Here is a 7,950-nt window from a genome sequence, read left to right on the forward strand (position 1 = left end):
TCACTTCATGGCAAATAGATGGGGGAAACAATGGAAACTGTTGAGAGACTTTATTTTGGGGGGCTCCAAATTCACTGCAGATGGTGACTGCCACCATGAAATTAAAAGATGCTTGCTCCTTGGAAGAAAAGCCTAGACCAAAAGCTGTCTAGGTGAGAGCAACCTAAAGAGCAGAGACATTACTTTGCCGACAAAGGTCTGTCTAGTCAAAGCTATGGTTTTACCAGTAGTCATGTTCTTTTCTCCACAAAGAAAGCTGAGTGCCAAAGAATGGATGCTTTTGAACTGTGGTGTTGGAGAAGACTCTTGAGAGTCCCTAAGACAGCGAGGAGTTCCAACCAGTCCATCCTAAGGAGATCAGTCCTGAATATTTATTGGAAGGACTGATGCTGAAGCTCCAAAACTTTGGCCATGTGATGCAATGAACTGACTCATTGGAAAAGCCCCTGATGCTGGGAAAGATTGAAGGTGGGAGGAGAAGGGGACAACAGAGGGTGAGATGGTTGGATGGCATCACCGACTCGATGGACATGAGTTTGAGTGAACTCCGGGAGTTGGTGATGGACACGGAGGCCTGGCGTGCTGTGATTCATGGCGTCGTAAAGAGTCGTACATGACTGAGCAACTGAACTGAACTGACTGATAGCCAGTTAACAATGTTGTGATAGTTTCAAGTGGACAGCAAAGGGTAGTTGCTATTTTCAATGAGTAATGGAAAAGACAAAAACAGGAGCATATGTTAAAAGAAAAAAGAGACATTGTTTCTAGGAAATTCTTTGTGTTTGCTCCAGTCATCTAAGGTTGCTTATCTCAGTCATTTCAAGCAGGTTTTTAATGAGCTATTGACCAACACTCCTAAAAAGCCCCTCAAAAAGCATGTCCTGCTATCAATGACTCATCATTAAACAAACATTCACTGAGCACCTACCGTGTACCAGGTTGTGTGTTAGATGCTGGGGATACAGAGATGTGGAGTCAAAGGCTGCTTTGAAGCATGGTGTAAGTGGGAGAAGGTCAACAGGCAAGAGTTCAAAGGTCTGTCAAGAGGATTCTTGGAAGACCTCTCAGAAGGGCCAGGAGCATGCCAGTTTGCAGCTGGGGTGTTTGAAAGTACCCAATAGATAACTCTGGCCAACCTGAAATGGAATAACTTACAAAGATAAAACAAAGGAAGTTGGCAGGTAGAGAGAAAAATGTTAACTTCACCCTTGATAGAGCTGATACTGGAGAACATAGTGGCTGAGTTGGTAAAGAATCTGCCTGCAATGCAGGAGACCTGGGTTGGATCCCCGGCTTGGGAAGATCCCTGGGAGAAACAAATGGCAACCCACTCCAATACTCTTGCCTGGAGAATTTCATGGATAGACGAGGACAGGCTGCAGTCCATGGAATTGCAAAGAGTCGGGACACAACTGTGTGACTTTCATTTTTTTTCAGTTTCATATGCCAACAAGGGAGCTTCCCAATCAGAATTGGACTGATCCACCCACCCAGCATCCAGGGACAGAGCCTGCCCCTGGAGCACTGGAAGACAAGGACTGGGGCAGCTTGTACTCAGAACGTTAGGGTTTAGACAATCCATGTCCACATATTGTCTGTAAGGTATAAACAGTGTGGTGTAAACGTGTAAACATGTATGAATGAACTTTACTCCTTAAAGCTAATCCTTAGATTAATCAATCCTTAGATTAATCCTTAGAGGTGGTTAGTTAGCATTTGAACCCACATTCCAGAGAAGTTGAAGCACTACAAATGTCATTATCTAAATCTACAGCCAGAGGATGTTAATAAATATGTTAGAGATAATTTTTCATTGCTGAAATGAATGGCATTTGATATGTATATACATATATGGCATGCTAGAAAGATTATACTGGCCTAATGGTCCTCACAGAAGTAAAGGAGCTCTCTTGGGTCTCTTCTATAAGAGACTCATTCCTTAGAGCTTTACCCTAATGACCTAATCACCTCCCAAAGGTCCCACCTTCTACTACCATCACCTTGGGAGTTAGATTTCAATACACAAATTTTCAGGGGACATAGTAGGGACAGAGGTTTGTAGTGTCATCTCTAGTTTCAACATGTGAGCACAATTCACAGAGAAGTATTCAGTCTATAAATATTTGTTGGGCCATTAATATATCAATAGCAAATATACAGTAGTAACCCTAGATGGTAGATGGTATTTCCAAAGATAACCACCACAGTTTTCCAAGGGTAAAATTTTTTTCTGTATGCTATGTATATAGTGCCCAGAAACCAGGGGTCCCTTAAATATGTTTCTTATGTTCAGTAGATGATTAACCTCTGCATACACATTGCGTTTGTGAAGGGAATGGCAACCCGCTCCAAGACTCTTGTCTGGAGAATCCAATAAACACAATGCCTGGCATGTGGAAGTTTCTCAATAAATACCTGCCGAATAAATAAAGGCATAAATCTAGAAGAAGCATAAAACCCTTCTGTGCTAGCTAGCCATTGCTGCATAGCAAATTACCCCAGACGTTAGCATCTTAAAACAATGATCATTTCTTATCTCACAGTTTCTCTGAGGGAAAAGTCAGGAAGCAGCATGGCTGGGTGGTTCTGGCTCAAGGTCTCTCACAAGGTTGCAATCGAGGTGTCAGCTAGGACTACAGTCATTCAAAGCTTGATGAGGCAAGAAGACCCCCTTCCAAAAATACTCACGAGGTTGTTGGCCAGAGTTGCCAATTCTTTCTCATGTTGGCTTCCTCATAGGGCTGCTCACACAGGGCAGCCGGCCTGCTCTAGAACAGATGATCATGATGCAAAAGAAAGGCCACATTGCCCTTTATGACCAAGTCTCCAGTCACCATCACTTGGGCCTTATTCTGTTCATTAGAACCAAGTCACTAAATTCAGCCATCACTTCAGGGAAAAGGATTACAAAATATCAGAGGATCACTGGGGACCATCCTGGAGGGCTACGTACCACACCTTGGGAATTGTCAACTGGCTGCAAATAGCAGCCTCCAAATGCTCAGACAAATGTGTTCTTTGCTGTGAAACTGGTTATAAATTGTTTATCAACCTTTCTCTCGTAGTTTTGCGAACATGGTAACACTACTACCTCTTTGCTTTTCAAATGCAAAGGGCATTTCAGCAGGTAAATGGACAGTGATAACAACTACTTTTGCACTGCAAAGATTCCAGGTCGGTTCAGATAAATTGCTTTGAGCAAGTTTTGGTTACCATCCTTTTTTTAATTAAAAAAAAATTTTTTTTTGGCTGCACAGCATGTGGAATTTTAGTTCCCCGACCAGGGATTGAACCCACATTCCCTGTGCTGGAAGCACAGAGTCTTAACCACTGGACTGCCAGGGAAGTTCCTGGGTTCCTATATTTGAAGTACAAGATTGTTCTTCTGACTAGAATGAAAGTTCAGTTTGTACTTCTCAAGCCCATCTTCACCAATTCAGCAAAGCTAGATACCAGTTTGAGCATTAAAAAGAAAAACTACTAATTCTGATAGCCCATTTTACTTAAACTCTTAGTCTAAGATGACCTGTAAAAGCAAGCAAAGTATTAGCTTGCTGCAAACGTAATTGTGGTTTCAGACCATAAATTTTAAATCATTATAGATTCAAGCATATCTTTATGACTCAAAACAGGAACTATTACAATCAAGAAATTTTTGCCAACAAAAAATGTTTGTTTATTCCTGTAGCATAAAAATCTGTGCTTCACAAAACCAGAAATATAGACCAATGGAACAAGACAGGAGGCAAGAATGTACAATGGGGCAAAGACAACCTCTTCAGTAAGCAGTGATGGAAAAACTGGACAGCTACATGTAAAAGAATGAAAGTAGAACACTTCTTAACATCATACACAAAGAGAAACTCAAAATGGAATAAAGATCTAAATGTAAGTCCAGGAACTATAAAACTCTTAGAGGAAATCATAGGCAGAACACTTGATATCATAAATCAAAGCAAGATCCTCTATGACCCACCTCCTAGAGTAATGGAAATACAAACAAATGTAAACAAGTGGGACCTGATTAAACTTAAAAGCTTTTGCACAGCAAAGGAAACTATAAGAAAGGTGAAAAGACAACCCTCAGAACAGGAGAAAATAATAGCAAATCAAACAACTGACAAAGGATTAGTTTCCAAAATATACAAGCAGCTCATTCATAGAACTCAATACCAGAAAAACCACCCAATTAAAAAATGGGGAAAAGATTTAAACAGACATTTCTCCAAATAAGACATACAGATGGCTAAGAAAGACATGAAAAGATGCTCAATATCACTCATTATTAGAGAAACACAAATCCAAACTACAATGAAGTATCACCTACACCGCTCAGAATGGCCCTCATCAAAAAGTGTACAAACAGGAGAGGGTGTGGATAAACACTTGCACTGTTGGTGGGAATGTAAATTGATACAGTCACTACGGAAGACACATGTACCCCAGTGTTCACTACAGCACTATTTACAATAGCTAGGACATGGAAGCAACCTAGATGTCCATCGACAGATGAATGGATAAAGAAGTTGTGGTACATATACACAATGGAATATTACTAAGCCATAAAAATGAACACATCTGAGTCAGTTCCAATGAGGTGGATGAACCTAGAGCCTATTATACAGAGTGAAGTCAGAAAGACAAAGATAAATATTGTATACTTATGCATGTATACAAAATCTAGAAAGATGGTACCAAAGAATTTATTTGCAGGGCAGCAATGGAGAAACAGAGAGAACAGACTCATGGACGTGGGGAGAAGGCACGAGAGAGCGGGCTGTATGGCAAGAGTAACATGATAACTTACATTGCTGCTGCCAAGTCACTTCAGTTGTGTCCGACTCTGTGCGACCCCAGAGACAGCAGCCCACCAGGCTTCCTCATCCCTGGGATTCTCCACGCAAGAACACTGGAGTGGGTTGCCATTTCCTTCTCCAATGCATGAAAGTGAAAAGTGAAAGTGAAGTCGTTCAGTCGTGTCCAACTCCTCTCGACCCCATGGACTGCAGCCTACCAGGCTCCTCCATCCATGGGATTTTCCAGGCAAGAGTACTGGAGTGGGGTGCCATTGCCTTCTCTGGATAACTTACATTACCATATGTAAAACAGACAGCCAAAGGGAATTTGCTGTATATCTCAGGGATCTCAAACAGCGTCTCTGTACCAACCTAGAGGGGTGGGATGGGGAAGGAGATGAGAGGGAGGTTCAAGAGGGAGGGGACATATGTATACTTATGGCTGATTCATGTTGAGGTTTGACAGAAAACAACAAATTCTGTAAAGCAATTATTCTTCAATTAAAAAATAAAATTTAAAAATAATTAAAAAAAAAATCTGTGCTTCAGGATTTGATTAAATTCTTGGAAAGCATTTTCTGCCTCCTGCTGGTTGTGGAAGCCTTTCCCCCACAAAAAGTTGTCAGGATGCTTGAAGAAGTGGTGGGCAGTTGGAAAGAGGTCAGGTGAATATGGCGGATGAGGCAAAATTGTGTACCAACCTAATATCACTATTATCAGGAATTTCTGATGTAAAGTGATTGGTGTTTGTCAAAGAACAAAACATGGATTTGCTTCAGGGAAGCGGGGATAAGTTTCTTTTTGCTCTTGGGTCTAAAACACACACACTTTCTCACACACAAAAAAATCAAAGCAAGGAAAATTAATTTTTATTAATATCAATTATTAATGAATAATTAATAATTTTTATTAAGGAATTTGCCACACAGAGATTTCGGGTGAGTTAGTCAGAGGCAAAAGTGGTCTCAGGTGAATATTTTCTAGTGGGTAAACATACATAGCCATTTGGTGGGATGGAGATAGGGGCCTTCGGTCTATTTTTAGCCCATTACGTCTGCAGCCTCAGCCAGTGCCTGCACAACTGTGTTCAGTGGAAAGTCTCTTTGTGCCCAATCCAAAGCTTCAGAAGAAGCAATTAAATGTTCATGAGAGGTAAACATGGAAAAGTGGAAAAAGCAATTTTCTCCTTACAGATCATTTGAATAAAACTCAGTATCAAAGATGATTGAAGAGAAACTTTCCCAATGACGCTATGGGTGTGAACATTTTCATAGAGATTTTCCCTAAAAACAGTTTTGCACAATAGCTGCCAAACCTGTCCCAGATGTTTCACAGCAGTCTTCTGAGATGGGATCTTCACTGAGGTCAGCAGAAACTCTAGCTGAATTTCCTTAAGTCCTGTACCTCCAAGACCAAATGCAACTTAGGCCTTAGGAATTTTGTACCACCTTGGCCAGTTCTGTGTGGCTGGTAACCTTAGCCACCAAAAAAATGCTTTTAAATCATTTTTATGTGACAATTAGATTAAAATTTGTCCTTTGAAGTCTGCTTCCAGTTGGCATTTTGGATATCACTTAAATTGAATCTCTGCTTTTGTGCTCATATGTTGGGCCATGGGGCCATAGGGCCTATTAAAGGGTTTTTTTTTTTAATAAAAACAAATTTCATTTTAATATTGTTAAAACAGTAACACTAAAAAATGAGACTATGAGTATGCACTGCCAAGTCAATCCAAATAGCAATTCTGATTTAGAATTGATAAACTGTAAGATCCTAACGGTAACTAGCTATTATAAACATAAGTTCTATGTCAAGACAAGCTCTCAGCTACAGAATTCTAAAAATCCTAAAACTCCATCTCCTAAGGTACCAGCAAAGAGGAAAGGGATTTTTAATCTGAGAGGAGAGTAGCAATGGAGTTGCTGGTTACCAGAGGAGGAATTCGAGTCATCACAGCAGGAAGAGTAGAGAAAGTGAAAGTGAAGTGGCTCAGTTGTGTCCGACTCTTTGCGACCCCATGGACTGTAGGCTATCAGGCTCCTCCGTCCATGGGACTTTCCAGGCAAGAGTGCTGGAGTGGATTGCCATTTCCTTCTCCAGGGGATCTTCCCAACCCAGGAATCGAATCCAGGTCTCCTGCATTACAGGCAGACACTTTACCGGCTTCAGAGAACACTAACTAAATTATATTTTTAAAACTTTTTTCCCCCAGTCCTAAAATTCACCCAGGAGAACGAGGCTGGTTTAACTGCAAAGCAGAGAAAATTGATCAGCCTGGAGGGCTGCACCTAGTCTGAGAGGTCGAATGGCATCTTGCTGATGACCTCCCCATTCTCATCGACTATGGTGTCGTAGGCCCAGCGGCGGTTGCAGCGGCAAGTGGGCCCGCACTTGGTGGACTTACACTTGGGGCACGGGTAGAAGCAACCCAGGCAGCCTTCATCAAGGCAGTCACACAGGTCAGCCTTATTGAAGGTGAGCCTGCCCTTTTCGTCATACTTGTTGACTTCACGTTTTTCAGGAACAAGCTCATTCTTCTTTGCCATTTGCCCTTTCTTTATCTGCTGCCTTACTTCAGGATTAAAGTTGGCTACCTGAGGCCAAGGATTTTGAAATGACAACCGTTTTAACTGCGGATCCAAACATTTCATTTGCTTCAGTTCCTTCTCACTTGGTTTCTCAGGAGAACTTTGACGTGCAGGTCTCTCTCGCACGGAACTGCTCTTTTCTGCTTGTTCACTCATTTCTGCTCACCTGGGGACACAAACAAAGTCAGCAACCATTTGTGGGAGCTCAGTCAACCATGAGGACGCTGGAGCTAGTAAAAGTCATTTCAGAATGGGCCTATTAAGTTTTTACTTCAAACCTGGCTTAAGTGGATAGGAGCAAGTTTATCAACACCAACAAATCTTTGGACAAAAGTGCTTTTATCAGATAGTATTTCCTCCTTTATTTAACCATCTCTTTTGTCTATCAAATGTTTAAATAACCATTCATGTTTGTCTAGACTAGTACTTCTCAAACATTAATGTGCATATGAATCGTTTCATGATTATGATTATGATTAACTAGATTATGATTCAGTTAGGACTGGGGTGGGGCCAGAGAGTCTACCTTTCTAATGTATGCCCAGATTGTACTGATATTGCTAATT

At 41.2% G+C, this 7,950-nt stretch overlaps 1 pseudogene; it reads right to left on the minus strand.

Moving 5' to 3' along the window:
- Nucleotides 1–7,084: 7,084 nt before the first annotated feature.
- LOC113887798 lies at nt 7,085–7,540 on the minus strand (annotated as a pseudogene).
- Nucleotides 7,541–7,950: the final 410 nt, after the last annotated feature.

This window comes from Bos indicus x Bos taurus, chromosome X (assembly GCF_003369695.1).
Source record: "Bos indicus x Bos taurus breed Angus x Brahman F1 hybrid chromosome X, Bos_hybrid_MaternalHap_v2.0, whole genome shotgun sequence".
NCBI classification, from domain to species: Eukaryota; Metazoa; Chordata; class Mammalia; order Artiodactyla; family Bovidae; genus Bos; species Bos indicus x Bos taurus.